Source organism: Hydra vulgaris, chromosome 12 (assembly GCF_038396675.1).
Source record: "Hydra vulgaris chromosome 12, alternate assembly HydraT2T_AEP".
Taxonomy (NCBI): Eukaryota; Metazoa; Cnidaria; class Hydrozoa; order Anthoathecata; family Hydridae; genus Hydra; species Hydra vulgaris.
Window position 1 is genome coordinate 55,469,010 of NC_088931.1, and position 22,073 is coordinate 55,491,082.

At 30.9% G+C, this 22,073-nt stretch overlaps 1 long non-coding RNA gene across 1 annotated transcript; it reads left to right on the forward strand.

The window, feature by feature from the left end:
• Window positions 1-1,224: 1,224 nt before the first annotated feature.
• On the forward strand, window positions 1,225-10,549 carry LOC136087829 (uncharacterized). The gene is made up of 3 exons (XR_010642113.1): window positions 1,225-1,347; window positions 1,452-1,500; window positions 10,401-10,549. It is a non-coding gene; the product is annotated as an uncharacterized LOC136087829 (long non-coding RNA).
• Window positions 10,550-22,073: the final 11,524 nt, after the last annotated feature.

Consider the following 22,073-nt stretch of genomic DNA (forward strand, 5'->3'; position numbering starts at 1 on the left):
CAAATTTTCAACAAGTTTGAGATTAAATCATTGAAATCTGTAAATGATACAGCGGAACGAGCTGTCGAACTAATTCAAGACTGTGCAAAATCTAGAACCAAAGATGAAGAGCAGAAAAAATTTCTTTTATGGGCAGTAGAACACTACCGAAAAATTCTTCCACTGATAAACAAGCAATTTAGTCCCAGTTAGCATAAATATTTTCAATTTATTTCCTTTATAACAATTTATTTGCCTGTTTGTCATAAAAATAAATTTTAATGATAAATCTTTTTTGTTATAATTAAAAAGTAAAGTTCTAAAAGTTCATTATTTTATGCAGAAAAATATAATGATCTGGGGGGTGGGGTTGGGGAAGTTTGGGTATCATGATGATAGGGGGTTGGGGGAGGTAGTGGGGTGTCTTGGTTGGTGAATTTCTTTTGAATAAATTTTTATTTGGTTTTAGTATAAACAACTATATATAAAAATTAATTAAAAATATGAACTTAGTTAAATATATTATTAGATATATGTAACTAAACAAGAAAATCGTTAAAGATATGAACATAATTGATTATCAAAAATGTTTTTCGATAATTGGCAAAATTTGGCAATTTTAAAAAAGTTGTCAAAATTTTAGAAAAAAACGACTAAAGAGGTGGGGGAGTCAAAAATATAAAAGTTTTCAATTTTTTATTTTTTTGGGGTTTAAATAGACAAAAGTACATATGAAATCGATTAAAAATATAAAAATAGTTTAAAATGAAAAATATTTATGTAGTTTTGGGACACCCTACTGTGGCTATTGACTATTGGTCACAGATATATTAAATAGATATATATATAATAGATTACATAAATAGATTAAAATTTAAAAAAAAAAAGCTTTCTTAAATAGTATAGAATACATACATAGGTAGATTAAATAGTGAAGAAAAAAATATATATATAGATCTATATAGAGAGAGAGAGCTCTTGGAATTAGTGTTGGCAATGCAGACCTAACTGCCAACCTAAAAGTGTTTGAGGTTGGCAAAAAATTGCCGACCTCATGCTGTTTTATGGTAAGACTTTTGTATCAAATTTTTTTTTCCAACCTGATGCTGACCTTTAAAGGATTGCAAAATGAGGTCAGCAAATTATTGCTGAACTCATTTTTTGTAATTCCTCATTAAAATTAAGTGCATGATTTTCCTTTTTTGTACTGATTCATCTTTTTTTTTTTTTTTTTTACAGAAAAAAGATAATAATGAACCTGATGATGAAGGGTGGACAACTATACCTGTGAAAAAATCTGCCTCCCCTGAAAAACCAAAATTAACTAGAAAAATGAAAAAGAAAGAGAAAAAGGAAAGAATAGAAAAGGTGAAATAAACAAGAATTATAAAATAGAGAAATAAAGCTTCCTCTGTTTGTTTCAATTTAATTTTTTTTCTTCCAAATTTTAATTTTCTATTTTAATCTTTCAGGAGCTCATGAACTTTTATGTGTTTCAACAAAGAGAAATCAAGCGTGACCGTAAGTGAATTTTTAACTTAAATTGTTATTTAGTGTTTGGAAAGATTGATGTACTGGTGAGGGAAAACACTGACTAATAAAAATATAATTAAATTTTAAAAATTTTCAATGTCTTGATATGCATTTAATATAAAAATAGTTTTCAATATTTAATAGTGAATGTTTCTACAATGTTCTACAATGTTTTATTATATAAATATAAGTTAAAATTTTACTAAAAAACAATGGTTTATCAACAATGATTCCTATCTAGTTTACGTTCTTCTTTTTGATCTCTGGTCATCCAGTTTACTTTGCATTGAAATCTCTGTGATGATGCCCTTGTCCAATAATTTGTTAGTATTAATAGCTTTGATGTTGAGGAATTAAAATATTTGTATAGTACCAGGCCTGAAAATTTTGCATAGTGCATAGGCGCTTGCAAAGGGGTTTAAAGGGGCACTTGCTTCCCTCTCCTCCCCTGCATTTTCTAAATATAGAAAGATGTTTCTTGTTTGTTACTGATCTCCATATAGTTTGCTACTAAATTTCTCGATACTGTGGCAGTATGGTTTTGGTAAAAGATATCTTACAGTTGTGTTTCATTACGGTTTCAAAAAAAATTTAAGTTTTTTTCCGAATAGTTAATAAAAGTAATTGATTACTTATTTGTTCGGTTTCGGTAAAATATAATGTGACAGTTTTATTTAGAGGGAAGAAAAATTTTGCTCAAGACTTCGAAACTGTTTCAATACAGTTAAAGTAAAAATATTTTAAAGATTTTTTATATAGAAATTTCAAAATTTAAAACATTTATTTTTCTAGTGGTTTATCTTGGTAGGTAATAACTTGAAATTTACAATTATATGAGTATAATTTTTTGAAAACCAAATTTGTGTTATATAAAATCTTAAAAAAAAAAATTATTTAAAAAAAAAATTATTTAAAAAAAAAAAAATTTGATGGTACTCAGTGCGCGAGAGTTTTTTTAAACTAGTAACAATATACTAGAAATAGTTGCATAAATTTTGTATTCTGAAAATCGATTTTTTCAGTAGCAAAAGGCATTGTGAAACTGATATCAGACAGACATTGCACAGAAGCAATAGATTTTTTAAAATGCAAGTGATAACGAGATTGATATTTAGACAAACAATTTGACCTCACCAAAACGGTATGTTGTTCGTGTAATAGTTGTTTACTTTAATTGTGAGTTTTTTTCTAAAACAGCAAAGAATTCTTCAAAAATTATTATTATGAAAATAATAAATTTTTATTTCACTTTTTAATTTTCAGAGTTGAGCATTTTTCTAAAAAAAACCAAGTCACATTTGTTTTGTAAAAAGTTGTTGTTTTGTAAAAAATAAAAATGAAAAGTAGTTTTTACAGGCGAAGTGTTTTTTGTAATCGTAAATAAAAATGATGTATAATTTTTTTATTCATATTAACATAGTTAGATTTGTACCTTTTTTAATAAAGAATCCAAATGTTAAAAAACATAATTTTAGAAAAAATGAACTTTTTAGAAATGCGCTCCTCAATTTTTTGACTTTTTTCAGAACTTTTTATCTTCACATGAAAAAGAATGATTTTAATGTAATGAAAATTTAATGTAAATCTTTCTTTTTTACTTTTAGGTGCCATGGATATTTGGAAATTTTTAAAACAGATGATGTTGCTTGTTTATCATCATTGCCAATACTTGAACCAGAACCTGAAAAACTTGAAATTGGAGATTCTAGATTAGAATATGACATTAAATTCTTTGTAAAATGTACTATGAAAATACCTATTGATCTTAAGTATTGCTTGCTGAATGATCAATACCAGCCTCATTTGTCCTACGATTTTTAAGGCGCCATGTCTAGAATTAGAAAACATTATTTCAGGAGTTCTTGGCTTATTTTGTGTTTTATTTCCACAACTAGTTCAACCAGGAATTCAAGGTGTCTTTATTACTAATCCTTACACATAGTATTGGCTTTTCAATGAATGTGCCAAAACCATATCAGCTCAGCATGGCATTGCAGAGCTCAACAAAATGCTTAACACTTTGCATCAACAATACAAGATCCAAATAAAAATATTCTTTGTCAGGAAGATAGTTTAGTAAAACTAGTTATTGAGGAAAACAGAAAGAAGCTGTATCCTATTATTTCTACAATCCACGGAACTTCTACAAATATTTCTACAATTTCGTGGAACAAAAACGTGGCGTTGCGTGGGAAAAATAGTAATAAAGGAAATCAATCCAATACTCATAAAGTTGTCCAACAACTCTATGAGTATTGGATTATAGTCCAAGTTATATAAATCAGGAAAACAAGATGACAGAAGTGAATTCCAAAGAACTGATGTTTGAGGAAAAAAACTGGAAGAATAGAATTTTAGAGCACTTAGGAACAGTCACAGTAAAAGGATGAGACTTAATTGAATGACGAGTGACACGAGAATGAGTTTTAGTTGATGCCACAAGAGACGCTAGCTTTTTAGAGCAGTGCCCATTATAGTATTTGTAAAAAGGAGAAAGAGAAGCAACATTACGATAATGTGATAATGGTTGGAGGTTGGCTGTAAGAGTAGGTCCAACTATGTTTACAATGCGTTTTTTTACATTGTCTAAAAGAGAAAGGGCATCATTGGAAGATCCACCCTAGTTATGGCAACAGTATTCCGGATTTGAGATTTATAAAGATAAAGAATAGAATCTGGAGGAAGAAAGTAGCGAGCATGATAAAGAGATGCAACCTTAGCAGATGCTAATTTTACAATTGATTTGATATATGGTTTCCAAGAAAGATTGGAAGTAAGAGTTAATCCTAGAAGATGAAGAGTAGATGACTCATCAAGTAAATTACTGTTCATAAATATGGGGAGAATATTTAGATTATTGCAATGACAGTTTCACTGAAAAAAATTGAGTTTTATTTGAGTTGAAGTTCACCATTCACTGAGAGCCCATGCTGTAGCAGAAGTGAGATCCTTTTCAAGCTTAATTGCCCCCTCCAAGCAATCAGATAGCGTTGGCTTCTTATTAAGACAAGAATAAATGGTAGTATCATGAGCGAACAATGCCACATTAGATGTGAGAATTTCTGGGAGATCATTAATTTAAATTAAAAAGAGTATAGGGCCAAGAATAGAACCTTGAGGTACCTCTGAAGTGACAGGATACAAAGAAAAGTGCTGTCAATTAAGGACGACTTTTACATTATGATCGGAAAAGAGGGATTCAATGATCATAAAGATGTTACCTGATACACCGTAAGAAGAAAGTTTATGGAGGAGACCAGCATGTCAAACTTTATCAAAAGCTGTATCAAGAGTGATAGCCTTAACCTCTTCACATCTATCTAATGCACGATAAAAATCTATTGAATATTATTTGTAGCAAATCAACTGTAGAATGAGATGATCAAAATCCATATTGATGATCAGAAAGTAAGTTATTAGATTCAAGATGAGAAATTAAGTGTTTGTTAATTAGAGATTCAAAAACCTTGCTTATGATAGGAAGAAGACTTATGGGACGGTAGTTAGACGAATCAGATCGCTCTCCAGGTTTTTTTGAAAATAGGGATAACAGATGCCGCTTTCCAGCAGGCTGGAAAACAAGACTCTGAAGGGCACTTGTTAAATAGTTTTTAGAGCCAAGCTATTCAGTGTGATGAGCCTAAAATTAGTCTCACAAAGAGCAAGTAGGTCTGGTGAACTTTGCAAGAGATAAGACTCAACAGAAGAAAAGTTACTTCGAAGACCACGAATATTAGTGAATGGTAGGTTTAGAGAACTTGGTGATGATGATGGCTTTTTGTGTTTGAAAGTTTTTGGTACTTTAGTCATTTTTTAAAATTGTTAAAGAACTTGACTCAAAGCACAGGTAGTATCAGTACACTGTTTAATAGCCCAAGCAATTGCCTCATTACTAATAATAAACCCTAAGTTGTAACAAAGGGCTCTGAGTGTAGCCTTGACAATGCACACCAAAAGTATGAACAGGGACATCATCCATGTGCAACATGGCACTGATAGTACTTTGATATTTTACAGCTGTTAATTAAATCAGCCTCTCTGAGAGCTACCACAGAGTTTGAGAAACCTGACTACCAGCTGGCCTCAGAACCATAAAACTGAATTTTAAAGCTGTACTCTCATTAATAATAGAACGAGTTGCCTATTCATAAAAACAGAGACACAAACAAAACCCATGCATTGAATCAAGAAGATCCAGCATTTGACATCCTAAACTGGAAACAATGTATTAAAAATACATCTGCACCAGCCTTATAGATAAAAAAGGATTACAAGACTGGTCAACAGATAGAATCTTTTTACCCCTTAAAATCTATGAGAAGGCTATGTTTTGTGAGAATTTTTTTTCAGATTTTCACCGATAAAAGATATGGACACTGTCACAGTATCTGATTACATTATTCAAAATTGCAAAACATTTAGCCTTCTCCTCAATAATCTGCTAGGTCAAGGTTATGAGAGGTGCTTCACAATTGTTGGAAAAGTAAACAGTGTTCAGGGAAATATTAAAGAATATTCCCTAAAACCGTTTTTGTTCACTGTGCCTCACATAGACTCAATCAAGTAGTTTATGATCTTAATGATGTTGCAGTGATACAAAATACTATTGGAACTATTTAAAGCAATTATTTCATTTTTTCATGAAAGCTCAAAAAGGATATCTGTTCCAAATATTCCCCTTCTTTACTTTTTTCTAGTAAATTTGAAAATATATTTTTTCAACTGGCATGCAAATGGAAGTACATGACAAGTTGCACATCAGCTTTATTGTTCATCTAAGTCCAACACATTCTTATTTTGTCTCCATATTATTTTCCAGTACTTAGCCATACTTAGCCATACTAAGTTTTGAACTGCAAGTTCAAAAATTACTCAGAGTTGTAAAACTTCCAATATTTATTTCAGAGATATTTTTGAGAAAACAGTGCAACTGGCACAGAAGATGAATAGTGAGTTAATATTTCCAAAAAAGTGCAGAAGACAAAAGCGTTGAAGTAATCTGGGAACCATAAGTGTTGAAGAGTTCTTTAGACAAACGATTTACTTATACCATACTTAGATTCGATAATTGACTCCTTCTAAAGCCTTGGTTTGATTTTCAGAATGCTCAAGAGTACAAAAAAGCTTTTGATTAAATACCTATCACACAATTTTATCCAAGTGTCAGGTACGCTTTATTAGTTTTGTTAACTTTACCAGCAACAACATGTATGGTGGAGCAATCATTTAGCACATTGCGTCGTGTCAAAACATGGCTTGGTCAATAATGTCAAATGATCGTTTCTCTGGTTTGTGCTTGTAGACAGCGTACACAGAGAAAAAATAAACTACAAGACTTTATAGATAAAATTATAGGTATGTTTGGTATTGATTACAGACGACTCCAGTTCCTGTTTAAAGAATAAATTTGACTTTAAATTAATGTTGTAAGCTTTTTGTATGTACTACGTTTACTATATACATACATTGTGTCAATAAAAAAAATTGCTGCCGTTATTTATTACAGTGTCCTAGGCGTCAGTTTACCAGAAAATTACGCTCAGTAAACTAAAGTTAAATTAGAAATTTTTTGTCTTGTTTGATATGCTTATCAATGCAGTTCTCTTATATTTATTAGTATTTTTAATTGTTGCTATGTTTTGTCGAAACTTTATATGGATACTCTGTGTAAAGATTGTGATAACATATTGTCATCTTCATTTTTTTAGGAGCCAATGTCTTTTTAATTCTTTACATGTAATAAAGATCATTAAAACAAAGTGTATATTTTATATACAAAATCCGTGCTGACAAGTTTATAATATCTTTTTTGTTCCATGGACATATATTTTATTCTTCACTTTATTGTATATAAAGGGTGATTTTTTAAGAGGTATAGGATTTGATTTTCAAAAAAAACACAGAAAATTGGAAAAAATTGATGAAATCTTTATTTGAGTCGATAGAACGGTCGATATAATTTATTATTTAAAGATTATTTCATGTAAATGTTGGCCACAGCTCCGCTTTAGATGGCTCATGCGTAATGTCCAATTTTAGCACACTCTCTGCTCCAACATATCGGCCGGTATCTCACGAATAAATGCTTCAATATTGGCCCTAAACGTGAGATAAACTGTTCACCGAACTTGCCTTTCAATTGGGCCATTGTTTCGTGTGCTGTGTGGCATGTGGCACCGTCTTGTTGAAACCATATGTCAGCCAAGTTCAGCTCTTCCATTTTGGGCAAAAAAAGATAGTAATCATCGCACGGTAGTGCTCGACATTCACAGTAAAGTTCCGGCCATTGTCGTCTTTGAAGAAGTACGGCCCAATGATGCCACCGGCCCATAATCCACACCCTGATTTTTTCGGGAGGCATTGGTAGCTCTTGCAATGCTTTTGGCTGGTTTTTACTCCAGATGCGGCAATTTTACTTGTTAACGTATCCATTCAACCAGAAATGAGCTTCGTCACTGAACACAATTTTTTGATAAAAATGTGGATCCTTCCTCCAACTTTGCCAGCGCCCATTCACCAAATGTTAAACGTCGTGGGAGGTCGTGTGGCTTCAATTCTTGCACCAGCTGTATCTTATAAGGTTTTACACTCGAATTCTTTTGCAAAGTTTTCCATGTAGTGGAGTAACAGAGGCCCAGTTGCTGCGAACGGTGGTGAATCGATATTTCACGGTCATTACTAGCACTGGCAGATACAGCTGCAATATTTTCTTCGGTCCTCACTCTACGTGTGCGTGTTGGTGGTTTAATGTCCAATAATGTAAACTGGGTTCGAAATTTATTCACAAGCTTCTGAATAGCTCCCTCAGTAGGCCGACCAAACTGCCCATAAATTGGAAGAAGTGCGCGATGTACTCTCTAAACCAAGCATGAATTTTGGTAGTAAAATTCAATAATTTGCAAGCATTGTTTGTTCGTAATTCGATTCATGGTTAAATTATAGACCAAACTGAACAAGTTTAACAATGACACAAGACATAATGCACGCGTAATCTGTCAAAACCAGTGTTGCCAAAAAGATACCAGCAAAAAAATCACCCTTTATATCTTGATTTTTACTTATTAAACATGCCGTGCATATTAAGGCATGCCGTGAGTTGGTTGAGTTTGTTTGCATTTAGCGATGTTGCATTAATGTATATACATCTTATATGTTTATCATTATTTATTGTCGCTATCGAGTTATTAATTGGTTGCAAGTTTGTGGTGTCGTGTGGCAAACTTAGCTGATGGCGGTATTGGTTTTTTGCTGCTGCGATCAAGTTGATCAAGTTAAATTGGCGGGACGAGATGTTGTTGTTGGGCATTGTTTGAAAATATTACCTTCACAAATTCAATTTGCCACACGACGCCCCAAACTCGTTTTCAGCTAATAGTATATAGTATTATCAAACAATGCATAACAACAACATCTTGGTCCGCCAATTTATACCGCAACTTCTTCATCAAATATCAACTTGATCGCAGCCTTGATTTACTTTTCGTTGATTTGATCAGGCTAATATATGATGATGGAATTGCGGCATAATTTAGCGGGCTGAGATGATGATGTTGAGGGTTGTTTGTTATTTTTACTAAGTTCTAAGTTGTTGATTGGTGACGAGTTTTCGTCGAGTTGTTTTTCTTGTTTACATGTCAATGAGGCTGCAACTATTTTTATTGCTTAGTTCTTTTGCAATAAATTTGATCGGTTTTCTTTGTGTGGCACCCACACGAATACACTATTGCGTATTCCCCAATAGTAACGCTTTCCATTTCTTTCTTTTTTTGTATCTTAAAGTTTTTCCGTTTTCTTGTTGAACGTGAGTTAGTTTACTGTTACGCTCATCTCTTTCAATTTTTAGTCTCTTTTCTACGTCTCGTTCTGTCTTTGTTTTATCTCTATCAATGTACACGTTGTCGCAGCCTTCCTTTGTTCTTAGCTTGTGACGCTTCTTTAACAGTTCAATTTGACTTTTATGGTTATCGAGTACTTCTATTGCTAGTGGAGGTCGTTTAGTTGCACTTAACGTGTTTGCAAATGTATTGGTTGCATTTTTTGCTCCGTTTGACGAGTCTTCTTGCTGCTGTTTTATTCTGCGTACACTTTTGACAATTTCTTTTTTAGTCCTAGGGCAACTATCAGTGATTCGATGCTTTCCTTATCTTGTTTTTTTCTTTCTTCTGGATCTTCTAAATCACATTCATTGACTCCGGTTATAATTAAGTTATTTTTAAATTTTTTCTCTTTCGTTCAGTTCTCGAGTGACTTGTACAACAATGGCTTTATCTCCGTCTGTTATTTTTTTGCCCCCCTTTTACGATATCCGCTAGGGTGACTGAGTTTGTTAGTCCGCTGCTTGTTGGTTCCGCTTGTCTCAGGATGGTAATTTCTTTTTCAAGATCAATTTCTTTTTGTTTTAGAGCTGTAATCGTCTCTGTTTATTGTTGCCTGGGCTTTCAGCGAGCTGATCTCTCTTACCCAAGTTCAAGAACATGAGCGGTCAGCTGCCCTATCCAGTCCAGCATATCAATTTAAAATTTATTTTTTTGTCCTTGGTAAGTATTTGAGGAAGTTTGATTCGATAGCTGCAGAAAATCTGTCTCTTGACGCCATAATGCTGGTGAATTAAGGGGTTGCAGTTTTAAAGTTATCACTTTTGAAGTTGCTACCAAACATTACATTATTTACATACTATTAGTTGCTAATTATTAGCAAGGGACTAATCTTATTACACAGGGGCTAAAAACTAAAAAGTTTGAGTATATGTTTTTTACCATTTTTTTATATATATATATATATATATATATATATATATATATATATATATATATATTTGTGTGTGTATATATATATTTATATTTAATTATATATATAAATATATATACATTATATCTTTTTTTTTTCAGAGATAGCTGAGTTGCGTAGAAAATTTGAAGAAGATAAAAAGCGGATAGCAATGTTGAGACAACAGAGAAAGTTCAAGCCGTTTTAAATATTCAATCCAAGATTAGTCTAAAATTAACATGACCTTGTGTTTCGGGTTTTATTCGTTTAATGTTGTCATAATTAGTAAGTGACCGGGGTCCCGGCCCCGACTAAATATTTGACTTTATACAAATCCGGCACCGGCAGTGTTTTAAGATTTAGCAGGGGTTGATAGCCGGGGATAGGAAAAAATTTATAATAGATTATATATTATAAATTTACGCGTATATTTAATATTTATTAAATGCTAGCATTTAACTTGGATATATATGAATATAAACATACGTTAAACATGTAAGTTTATACAAACATGCAATATTCTTTCATATTTGTATAAACTTTAGCAGGAAATAGTTGCCGAAATTGGATCACCTATAGAATAAATTTTAACCGAAGATGGTTAACCATAAAAACATTTATGAATTAATAAACCATTTAACCATTCTATACCATTGTTTTCCCTAATTTATTGCACTGTTATTGGAAATAAATTCGGTTTTTCCAATCCAATCCAGTTTTCTAAATTGAAATACTTCGATTCTTTAATTGGAACAGCTCACTTTTCTTTTTTTTTTTTAAAAAAAACCCAGTGAAATTAACAGAAATCAGTTAAAAGTTGTTTTCATCTTTACAGTGACAATAATAACTCGAGTCCTTTCTTAAGGACTCGAGAGTGAGAACCCGGCAAAATGAAGTTCTGCTCTCGAGTCCTTAATAAAGGGGGGGTACGTTTAATTTTTTTTGGAAAATTTTCCTACCCACCCTAAGCTTATCAAGACCCCTCCACCCCCTTTCCCCCACCGTTTATTAAATTTTACTTGTTATCAACAAAAACTTTATATCTCAAAGCTAAAAAATAATTCCATGAAAATCGGCCCTAAAAAGTAGAAAATACTTATTTTAGTCAAATGTAAATAAAAATTTTCATTGTAAGCAGGCTTTAAAAATCGTCGACCTAGTACTCAATGCGACTAAGGCATGGTACGACTTTTTCCGAACAAAAATATAAGTTTTTTCAATAACAGTATATGTAAAATTTTATATCAAAAAGTATGACATTTGATATGTGTCAAAGATTATTTTAACCACTACTATAATCTGCTAAAAGTAATGCGACTAAAACAAATCGTCAAGCGTAGTTTTATTTAGAAAAGATGTAATTTTCAACATAAAGTACTTCGGGGCTTGGCTATAGATAAGTCTATGGATTTAATTTTTCATAAAAGCACGTATTGGTGTTTGTTTTCAATGAATGTAACTTGACATTTCTAATCAGACATTATTTGGGAAAATTATCTATGAAAAACCATTTTTTTTATAAAAATTGAAGTTATTATTTTATTATTTAATACCACACCTAAATGAGCAGGGATGGCAATCGGGGATTCCGTAAATTTTTGATCCCGTAATCCCGGGATTTTTCACTAAAATTTCCCGGGATTTCGGTAATGTAATAAAAAAAAGTAAAAAGAAATAGGGATTAAGTTATTAACTTATTTGTACATTATAAAGTGTGTAGTAAATATAGTCTTTAGTAAAATATTTATTTCATACCTGTTTATTCTCTTTGCAATGATTTAATTTCATTTCGAATTTTTCGGCTTCATTTCAATTCGAAATCGTCGCAGAGTTGAAGAGTTCTATCTGCTTTTTTTATATTATAAGAATTCATTAATAAAAGTTAAGTTAATAAAGTTAATTAACATGTTATAATAATAAAAAGGAAAAAATTTAAAATATTTGTAAATAATATTATCGGCTTAATTATGAAACATAAATAAAAAAAGACTTAAAGTTGAAATTATAAAAAGTTACAGGAATAAAAACATTAACTAACAATAAACTGAAAGTTAAATTCTCACAACAACAAAAATTAGATATAACCCTATAATTCTTACGCGACGAAATCTATGGGTGATTCTCGAAAAATTTTCAACTACGGTTTAAATTAATAAGTTTTCAAAATACAGAAGGTTTATTAAATAAACTTTTTTTACAATTATCCAAAGCGGTAATCGTTTTCACAGTGACAAATTCAGTTAGAATTATAGATCTGATAAAGAAACGTAATTGGAATTAATTAAGACTTTAGAACTTTAAAAGAAATTAGAACTTAAGTAAATATCATGACGAACTACACTGAATTCAACAGCACAAATCTGGTATGGAGACATTTCTTAAGAGGAAAAGATGAAACAGCCATGTGCAAAGTTAGTACATGCCAAAAAATATTGAAAGTTGCTGGTGTTTCAACAAAAGGTCTACATTCCCATTTACTGTTTAAACTTAAAATAACATTGCAATCGCAAGCACCAAATTTATTCACATGAGCTTCAAATTCAAAAGACTTACAAGAACCTCAAAATAAAAAGCCGAAAATCTCGAACTTTTTTTCAATAACACCGAAAAAAGAGGAAAATCTGTCTGAAGTGTTGGCACGTATAGCAGCAAAAGATGGTATATCATTTATTACAATTTGTAATTCCATTGATATTCGAGACGGGTTAGTTGCACGAGGATATAAAAATATCCCAAAATCACGTAATACTATCAGAAAAATGGTGTTAGACTACTACGAGCAGATTAACACTTGATGAGTGGACTTCTTTTAATAGATATATGAATGTGAATGTACATAGAGTTGAAAAGCTATTGGAACTTCAGTTTGATTTACATTTTAGGGTCTATGCCAGCAGAAAAGTGCGTTTTACTTCTAAAAGAAAGATTCCACAACTTTAAAATAAACCTTGAGGATGATATCATTTTATTACAACTGATGGTGCAAGCGTTATGAAAAAACTTGAAAAAATTCTAGAAATTGATCAACAATTATGCTTTGCCTACGGTCTACAACTGGCAGTTATATCAGTTCTTTACAAAAAAGATCCCAGTCACTCGGAAATTGGTGAAAGTTTAGATGATGAGAACACTGTTTTTGAAAATTTAGATAACAGCGATGATGAAGACGAAGATGATGATCTAAAAGTGAACATGTTTATGAAGAAGAGGATTGTACTCGAGATTCGAACGATTCATTGTTAATTAATGAAACATCTGCGGTTACAATTAAACATTAAATTATTGTGCCTATTATAACCAAAGTCAGGGAACTTCTAAAAATGTTTAAAAGGTCCCCAACAAAAAATGAAAATTATTTACAAAAGTACGTAAAAATTGAGCTTGGAAAGGTCATCCATTTAATCATGGATTACAAAACCCGATGGAGCAGTTTGTTGCTTATGCTTGAAAGATTTGACAAACTAAAATATTTTGTTAAAAAGGTATTTCTAGATTTAGAATTGGATTCTAGTTTTGATGATTCAATTAATTGAACGAAAACGAATATCAAACCATATCAGATTTAGTGGTTCTTTTGACTACCGTTAAACCAACTGTGGATGCACTTTGTCGGCGAGACGCAACTTTAATTACAGCTCACATTGCATTAGAGTTTATGTTGTCCAAAATAAAACAACAGCAATCCGATATCGGAAAACAATTGTATGCCGCTTTGTGTCACCAAATTAAAGAGAGGAGAACACCATTAAGCAGCACAGTTTATTATCTTCATAATGGCCAGGTTACTTCATCAAAAATCCCAGATGTTTTTGTACCGAATACAAGTGCTCAAAATAAAAAAATTGTAATAAACCTAATAAAGCGTCTAAGCTCGGCAGATATGATTACATCAACAGACGTGAATAGTGATAGTGATGTGATAGTGATAGTGATTTTCAATTGAGCGAGCGAGGCTTTATCAAGCAAGGAGTGTGAAAATAAAATCAAAACTGTTAGTTAAGAATTAAATGAAGGTATGGAAAAAGGACTGGCAGCAACACAAACACTACCGTAAACCGGGGTTACTTTGAATAGCGGAGCAACTTTGAATACAAATCTATTTTTTTTAAGCTGTCATTATGGCAAGAACTTATATGAATCTGTTCAAACCTTAAGCATCAAACTGTTAAAAATAGTTTGTATTTTGATTATTTAAAGTTTTACTTTGTTTATTGGTTTTTATTGTTCCTTAAAAAACGAATTAAATATTTCGGATATTTTTCTCAAAAAAATTAGTCAGAATACTTTGTACATTGCCTCAGCTAGTGTACAGCTAGTGTAGCAGCTTGTTGTCTAAGTTGCATAACTTTTGTTTATAAATTTATTAGGCATGTAAAATCTAAAGAAGTTTGTTAGGCTACTATAGTTATGTTCCATTGCTATAGCATAACATACTTTATTGCATATATTTTTTCGCATATGAGGTAACTTTGAATAAGGTTTAAAGTAACTCCACTACATAAATAGTCAAAAACATGAAACAACTTAAAAAAATTTTTTATCATACATGTATTATATACAATATTATTATGAATAAAAATAAAAATATCATTTGTATAAATAGTAAGTCACACATACATACACATTATTTCTGTATGTGAACACACACAGATATTTAAACATTTATATATGTGTGTGTGTATAAACATAAATACATACACATATATAAACATATATTTTTACGTATTTATGTTTATACACACGTGCATATGTGTGTGTGTGTATAAACATAAACACATACATATATATGTGTGTGTGTGTGTGTGTGTGTGTGTTTGTATATAAATATATATATATATATATATATATATATATATATATATATATATATATATATATATATATATATATATATATATATATATATATATTTACACACACACAGATATATATATATATATATATATATTTATATATATATTTATAAAATATATATATAATTGTCTGTGTGTGTCTGTGTATCTGTCTGTGTATTTTTGCTGCGAAGCACTAAATTTTAAATCTTGTATGAAGAATATGTCATAATATGTGTATGTACATTTAATATTGTGTTGAATTAAGTTTGTTGAGAGTATTGTTCATATTTTAAATTTGTTTTTGTTTAGCATTTCAGAGTAGTACTATCCCACGTTTATCAGAAAAAAATTGACATAAGGCAGTATATAAATTATACTGAGCGCCAGTTTTCAAACTTTATGTTAACAATAAACATTATAAGATGAAAGCATTAGATGTTCATTAGGTGCAATTACCACCTTGTATAATAAAGTTTAAAAACTTAATGCGAAAGCACATGGAAAATCCATAGTATACAAATATACAAAAATGTGCTTCTAGTCAAATTGTCTCTGGTTATGTTTATAAAGCTGACCATATATGAACAACAAGGACCAAAAGTGGACCACCTAATGTTCAATGCAATTAAAGTCAGAACGGTTTGATTCTATTCACTTTTTTGACTAGTTTGTTATTGTTTTTTATCAAATTGTAGGAGTTAAAGGTCTTACTAGTTATAACCTAAGCAATTTTTACAGTGAAAAGGTACTTGAATTTACTAAAGAAAATAATATCTTGTTGCAAAGAAAACAGTGTTTTGTTATATAACTGGTAACTTTACCCATTTATTGCAACCTCTTGATGTTACATTGTATGGACCTCTTTAATAGTATTAGATGAAAAAACTTGATCAATCGAAAATCTCTTGTTCCAAAAAAAGTATAGACAATTACAAAAAATAAATCTCCTTTGTTCTTTCTTTACTTATAAACATATTTCTTTCAAATCAAAAGGTAATCAGCAACTTAGTAGCTTAGTGGTTTTGAAAGACATATGGGGTTTACCCATTAGATATAAGTATAATCTTCAATCATTTGCCAGATGGTAGTTGTGATTTTAGTAAGCCAAGCAGTAATTAATGTACTTAGCAATTGTTTTATGTTGATGTCAAGGAAGAAGCAGGGTCAAAGGGAAAAAAAAAAAAAAATTACTTTTGCATTTATTAAAAGCATTTAAATTTTGAGGATTTTTTTACAAAATGTAAAGATGTTCCACTTGCAGTGTCTGTCAGTAAAACTGATGTAAATGAGACTTTTTTTATGCTAGTCCACTTAAAACTTACCCATTAAAACAAAATAAAATACTAAATGGTGTTTGTTATGAAATAATATTATTTTATTTTAGCAAAAATAAATTAATGTGAAACTAGAGTGTTATTTTTATTAAATATTAAAAAAAAACAGAGCGTTTTTGAATAGGTTTTGCTTTTACAAAAAAACGCATTCAAAGTTACCCCATTTGTGGGGTAACTTTGAATGACTATTTAAATTAATATTATACAAAATCCTTTTGTTTAAATATTATTTTGAATTTGAATTATGTAAGAGTCAATTTTAGCCCCTACATTCATTTTGTTAAATTTCAAATATTGTCAATAGTGAAGGAAGAGCAAGTAAAAGTATCTCAAAAACGTTCAAAGTCATACGTTCAAAGGTTTACGGTACCTATAAGGGTAGAAAGTATAACTTCTAAAATTCAAAGAGAAATGTTTTTATTTGAAAGTGGTGCTACAAGAGGTAATCACCAAAAAGCATATAATATCTATACGGCCAACAAGTGTGGAGTCCGAACGAGCATTCTCAGCGGCTGGGTTTTTATGCTCAAAAAATCGAACGGATTAAACGACGAAATGATTGACGCTTTCATTTTTTTAAGGTGGTACTTTCAAAAATGAATATAGTTCATGTACACTCATTTATTCATATTATTTTTACTTATATTGTGATATCTTTTTAATGCATCATTTTATAATTTAAATTACTTAGGTAAATTAGTAAATGAACTATTTTATTTAACTAAAAAATGATTAATTTATTGATACTATAATTGTATTATCAATAAATTAATCATTTTTCAGTGTTTAATGAGTACTTAAAAGTTTGTTCTTCACATGCTTCACCGCCAATAATTTTTTCTGCTTCCTAATTAATCCCAGGATTTCGCGGGAATTCCCGGGGATAAATATCTCAATCCGGAAATCCTAGGATTGAGAATGTCCGGGATTTTGCCATCCCTATAAATGAGTATGTTTAACAATAATGTCACGTTAGATTCAGATAGACTATGGTAGTTTTAATTTTTCTACAAAAGTTGTTTTTGCATAAATGATCATAACTTTTAGCCCCCTTTAAAAAACTGTTTTCGGTGTTTATTATCATTTTTTGAAATACTCAGGACTTTTCGGCCATCTTGAAAGAATAATTTGTTCCATTCAGAATGCGTAAACAATTAAAAAATAGAGGCGGTAAACTTTATAAACAAATTACTTTTATTTTCAAACTCGTGTCGTTTTTATATGAGTAATAAACTTTAATTGACATTTGGTTTCTTTTATTTTTACAACAATAATTTAAAAGTAACATAAGTTACTTTTAATTTATTGTTATACTGATATAACTCCTGCAAAATAAAAAGTTGTTCGGTTTGCCACTAACAACCAATCGGATTTGTTTAAAATTATTGGCTTTTTTTTTTCACGAGTTAGTTTCTTATATGCCTAAGATGCATTGAGTAAACACGATTTGTTGAAAATGAGCTTCTGGTTTATTTCTCACCTAATTATGAAACTTATACCAGCGTATTAAATCCTATTGAAATTATGATAAAACAGCTACTAGAAAATGCACATTTGACCGCAAGCCACTCTAGAATTAAATAGTTTTATGCATGTTTTGTAGAAAATGTTAGTCGGGATTTATTAACTGAAATTTTTTATTAAAATACTTACATTGTGACATGAAAAATCTACTGTTATTGTCAATTCCATTTCAATAGAAAGAAGTGCTAGTAAAGATGTTCGTTATTGACCAGATCGTAAATAGTTTTTGATTAATTTCAATTTGCTAAAACTTCTTTCACCCGTAGCTACACTTATTTGCAATGTAAGAAACAATCTTAAAGTTTTTTCCATGTTTGGCTATAATTCTTATAGTTCCCATTCTCCCAAAATATTTGATAACTCCAGATGGTATATTTCATAAACATTTTTGTCTTGTATAATGGCTGCAATTTAGAATTTGAAATATTTCCTTTTAATTTTCAATAACTCTTTATCGATATCCGAATATTTTTTACATAGCAATTTAACTTTTCTAATTAATCTTCGGTCGAATTCCAAAACGCTTCAGCCGTTAAAATGTTAAATTCTTTTGTTAAAATATTTTTAAGATTTTTAAATATTTTAATTAATTGCATTATACTATCAAGTACTGCAAGACATGAAATTTTGGCTGTATCGAAGTTTTCGGTTTCATCTTTAGCAAACTGGCATTTTCTACTTTTATCTTTTTCGTTCTTTATTAATTTTATGTTCATTTGTTCACATATTTCTTTAATCTGACTAAAAACTTTATTAATTTCATCAATTCTAAAATATTGAAAACATTAGTACAGTTATGAGAATATTAGTATATAGCATTTGTAAATGTTCTTATCTCTAAAGATAAATTTACATTGTTCATACGCTTCAGAGACAAAAGCCATACATATAAAAATGCAGTAACCTTATACAAATTTCAAAAATTTGTACTGCAATTTATTCCCTCTCGACGATTCCAAGTCAAGCCTCACTCTTCTCCATAGTTTTCTCACGTTGTGCTGCTGCAATTTCCGATTGAAACCATTACTTCCATATCTATCAGCAAAGCAGTTCTCCAGAAAACAGACGTCTTTTTATTACTGCTAGAAATCATTGTAAAAAGGTTTTGTCTAACGCCAAAGCCTGCTATTCTCAGGTCATGAAATCTCGCATTTCACCACGAAAGTTCGGCTCTCGTGACTTCTGGAGAATCTTTAAATAGTATCAATAATAAGGGCAAATCTGTTATTCTACCTCACTTGTATGGTTCAGACTTTGTCACTTTACCTAAAGACAAAGCTGAATTGTTTGCTAAAAACTTTTCATCAATACATCTCTTGATTCCACTAATTGCGTTCTACCTGATTTAGCCGTCAAATAGGTAGATTCATTGTTTGACATTCATATCACTCCGCCTTCTGTATCTAAAGTGATTTCCTGCTTAGATTCTTCTACAGCTTGTGGTCCGGACAACATACCCTTTATAGTCTTGCAGAAGTGTTCTCCGGAGCTGTCGTCTATACTTTCAAAACAATTTAATAATTGTCTATCAGAGTCTTGTTTTCCAGCCTGTTGGAAAGCGGCATCTGTTATCTTTATTTTCAAAAATTCTTGACAGCGATCTAATTCGTCAAACTACCATTTGACGAATTAAATTAGCAAGGTTTTTGAATCTTTAATCAACAAACACTTAATCTCTTATCTTGAATCAGTATAATAACCGATAGGTTTTACTGTGCATTAGATAAAGGTGAAGAGGTCAAGACCATCGCTCTTGATATTTCTAAAGCTTTAATAAAGTTTGGCATGCTCTTCTCCACAAGCTTTCTTTTTACGGTGTATCAAGTAACATCTTTAAGATTATTGAATTGTTCCTTTCCAATTGTAGTATAAAAGTTGTCCTCAATTGACAGCACCTTCTTTTATATTTTGTAACTTCAGGGGCACCTCAAGATTCAATCCTTGGCCCTATACTCTTTTTGAATTATCTATCTATCATATCTAAGGTGGCATTGTTCGTTGATGATACTACCATTTATTTTTGTCTTGATAAAAAGCCAACACTCTCTGATTGCTTGGGGAGAGAGCATTAGACTGAAAAGGATCTCTCCCCCCCCCCAAGCAATCAGAGAGTGTTGGCTTTTTATCAAGACAAAAATAAATGGTAGTATCATCAACGAACAATCCCACCTTAAGATGATAATATAATTCAAAAAGAGTATAGGGCCAAGGATTGAATCTTGAGGTGCCCCTGAATTTCCACAAAATATAAAGAAAGGTGCTGTCAACTTTTATACTACAATTGGAAAGGAACAATTCAATAATCTTAAATTGTGCTTGATACACCGTAAAAGAAAGCTTGTGGAGAAGAGCATGCCAAACTTTATTAAAGCTAGAAATATCAAGAGCGATGGTCTTAACCTCTTCACCTTTATCTAATGCACAGTAAAACCTATCGGTTATTATACTGATTCAAGATAAGAGATTAAGTGTTTGTTGATTAAAGATTCAAAAACCTTTGCTAATTTAATTCGTCAAATGGTAGTTTGACGAATTAGATCGCTGTCAAGATTTGAAAATAGAAGACGGATCCCACTTTCCGACGGGCTGGAAAACAAGACTCTGATAGACAATTATTAAATTGTTTTGAAAGTAGACGACGGCTCCGGAAAACACTTCTCAAGTTATTGGAGGTGTTTGTCGGACCACGACTGTGCAAGAATCTAAGCAGGAAATCACTTTCATCTAGAAGGCGGAGTGATATGAATGTCAAACAATGAATCTACTATTTTGACGGCTAAATCAGGTAGAACGCAATTAGTGGAATCAAGAGATGTATTGATGAAAAGTTTTTAGCAAACAATTCAGCTTTGTCTTTAGGTAAAGTGACAAAGTCTGAACCATACAAGTGAGGTAGAATAACAGATTTGCCCTTATTATTGATACTATTAAAGATTCTCCAGAAGTCACGAGAGCCTAATTTTGTGGTGAAATGCGAGATTTCATGACCTGAGAATAGCAGGCTTTGGCGTTAGACAAAACCTTTTTACAATGATTTCTAGCAGTAATAAAAAGACGTCTGTTTTCTGGAAACTGCTTTGCTGATAGATATGGAAGTAATGGTTTCAATCGGAAATTGCCGGCGCACAACGTGAGAAAACTATGGAGAAGAGTGAGCTTTGACTTGGAATCGTCGAGAGGGAATAAATTGCAGTACAAATTTGTATAAGGTTACTGCATTTTTATATGTATGGCTTTTGTCTCTGAAGCATATGAACAATGTAAATTTATCTTTAGAGATAAGAACATTTACAAATGCTATATACTAATATTCTACTGTACTAATGTTTTCAATATTTTAGAATTGATGAAATTAATAAAGTTTTTAGTCAGATTAAAGAAATATGTGAACAAATGAACATAAAATTAATAAAAGAACGAAAAAGATAAAAGTCAAAAAATGCCAAGTTTGCTAAAGATGAAACCGAAAACTTCGATACAGCCAAAATTTCATGTCTTGCAGTACTTGATAGTATAATGCAATTAATTAAAATATTAAAAATCTTAAAAATATTTTAACAAAAGAATTTAACATTTTAACGGCTGAAGCGTTTTGGAATTCGACCGAAGATTAATTAGAAAAGTTAAATTGCTATGTAAAAAATATTCGGATATCGATAAAGAGTTATTGAAAATTAAAAGGAAATATTTCAATTTCTAAATTGCCGCCCATTATACAAGACAAAAATGTTTATGAAATATACCATCTGGAGTTATCAAATATTTTGGGAGAATGGGAACTATAAGAATTATAGCCAAACATGGAAAAAACTTTAAGATTGTTTACTTACATTGTGATAAATTGTTCGGGTGAAAGAAGTTTTAGCAAATTGAAGAAATTAATCAAAAACTATTTACGATCTGGTCAATAACGAACATCTTTACTAGCACTTTCTTTCTATTGAAATGGAATTGACAATAACAGTGCAAGTTTCATGTCACAATGTAAGTATTTTAATAAAAAATTTAACATTTTCTACAAAACATGCATAAAACTCCTTAATTCTAGAGTGGCTTGCGGTCAAATGCTGCAGTTTTCTAGTAGCTGTTTTATCATAATTTC